We start from the raw sequence: 2,387 nt of genomic DNA on the forward strand, positions 1-2,387 counted from the left end.
CATCCATTCACTCTACTATAAAATGGAAATAATGACATCGGTTGCATAACTTCATTGAGAGGATTAGAAGAGGTCACAAAAGAGTTTTAAATAATCTTAGAGAGAGAAAGACCTCTATATAAGCATAATAAAATCCAGAAGTCATAAAGGATTGCTATTATGACTGCATAAAATGTCAACATTTTTGCAGGGCAAAAAAAGAAAAAATACTATAATCAAAGCCAAAACTGGGTAGACTGGAAAAAAATGTTTGCAACATTTATGACAGACAAAGGGATTATTCTCATTTTCTCTCATATATTAATCAGCAGAAAAATATACATACGGACAAAGGACATAAAAATAGCTCACTGCAAAGGAAATACAAATAGCTTTTGAACATATGAAAAGATGTTCAGTCTCACTTGTAATAAAATAAATGCAAAGGAAAAGTCACTAATATACTATTTCCACCTGAGAAATGATGTGAGAAAGTAGGCACTCCATACAATGTTAAGGGGGATGTAAATAGGTACACTTCTTTGAAGGCAATTTGGCAACAGCCATAAAAATATCACTACATACTCTTCTGAGTAATTCCACATCCATATGGTAACCTATGTGGTAGTCAATGACCACATCTGGTTACTGGGCAATTGAAATGTGGTTCATCTGAATTGAGATGTGCTTTCAGTAAAATACAGAGGTGGGCAAAAGTAGGTTTACAGCTGTGAGTATGCAAAACAATTTATTCTTGAATTATATTTACTGCTTATTGTATTATTTTCCATACGAGCAACTGTAAATCTTTCCCCCCCGCCCCACCACTGGAAAATAATTTCTATTGAGAGCCCACCAGCTGCACCATCTGTTCCTGACATTAGGCTCCTTCTTCCTTTCCAATCCGGTCTTTCTTAAGTGGTCCCGTGAATGCTTTTTTCTCCTCCACTGTCTGGAAGCGGCCATGGCCAAACTTGGAGGTGGTGTCGATAAACTTAAGGTCAATCTTCTCCAGGGCTCGCCGTTTGGTCTGCATGAGCAAGGACTTGCGGAGGGTGAGAACTCACTTCTTGGTTCCCACCACACAGCCTTTCAGCATGACAAAGTCATTGGTTACTTCGCCGTGGTGGACAAAGCCACTCAGAGGGTTGATGCTCTTGTCAGACAGGTCATAGTCGGTGGAGGCATTGTTCTTGATTAGCTTGCCATCCTTGATGAGGTAGCCCTGGCCAATCCTGTAGATCTTGTTTATCTCAGTGTGGGGATGGTAGCCTTTCTGCCCAGCCTGGGCCACAGAGAAGGCCACCTGGGCAGGATGCCACGCCCGGATACAGGCAACCTTCTGCAGTCCTCTGTGGGTCTTGCGTGCCAGCTTCTTGGTGTGCCAGCGGCTGGTGACCCCTTTGTAGCTTTTGCCCTCGTCACTCCAATGACATCAATCATCTCATCCTGTCCAAACACCTGGTTTACAGGGACCTGCTGTTCTAGCCTCTCCCTGGCCGAGTCCAGTGTCTTGGCCTCCCGTGCCTCCATTTACCTGGATCTCCATGAGGTGGACCTTTTTCTGGTGCAGAGGAAGCAGACGCATCTGGGTGTGGGCGATGACATGGATGATCTGGCAGTACTTCTTCATGCTGTTGAAGTCCTTCTCCAGCTGCTTCTTGCTATCGTCATCCTGCCACTTCTTGCAGTATTTGGTGAAGGCCTTCTTCTTAGACTTATGCTAGTTCTTATAAAAGCACCTTTTGCACTCATCACTGATATGCTCAGCAAAGATGGTTTTGAAGGTACAGAGGCCTGGGGCGGGGGTGGGGGGGTGTTCCACGTAGCCCACAATGCCCACAACCACCATGGGTGGTGTCTCCAAAATGGTCACAGCCTCCACAACTTCCTTCTTGTTCACCTTGGATCCTGGCCTATTGAACTCCCTCACGATGTGGGTCATGCCAGCCTTGCAGCCCAGGAATGCTGTGAGGTGGACAGGCTTGGGGGAGTCATCCTTGGGGAAGCTCTTCACCTTCCCGTGGTGCCGGCTGCTGCACTTCCTAGGCTAGAAGCCCAGGGACCCATGCCTGGGAGCGGAGAACTTCCTGTGAGACATCCTGCTGCCAACACTGCCAGTAGAGTAAATCTACTTTTTAAAAAACATGTTTATTGATTTCAGAGAGGAAGGGAGAGGAAGAGAGAAATATCAATGATGAGAGAGAATCATTGATTGGCTGCCTCCTGCACGCCCCTACTGAGGATTGAGATCATAACCCCTGCTTGTGCCCTTGACAGGAATTGAACCTGGACCCCTCAGTCCACAGGCTGACGCTCTATCCACTGAGCCAAACCAGCTAGGGCTGTAAACCTACTTTTGACCCACCCTGTATACAGTAGATTTCAAAGAGTACAAGTAAAATAAT

The 2,387-nt window shown here is 45.7% G+C and overlaps 1 pseudogene; it reads right to left on the bottom strand.

Annotated features, from left to right (window-relative positions):
- Nucleotides 1-836: 836 nt before the first annotated feature.
- Nucleotides 837-2,080, bottom strand: LOC139005723 (large ribosomal subunit protein uL3-like; annotated as a pseudogene).
- Nucleotides 2,081-2,387: the final 307 nt, after the last annotated feature.

This window comes from Myotis yumanensis, unplaced genomic scaffold (assembly GCF_028538775.1).
Source record: "Myotis yumanensis isolate MYYU_CA2020_CCGP unplaced genomic scaffold, mMyoYum1.0.hap1 SCAF_3, whole genome shotgun sequence".
Classification (NCBI taxonomy): domain Eukaryota; kingdom Metazoa; phylum Chordata; class Mammalia; order Chiroptera; family Vespertilionidae; genus Myotis; species Myotis yumanensis.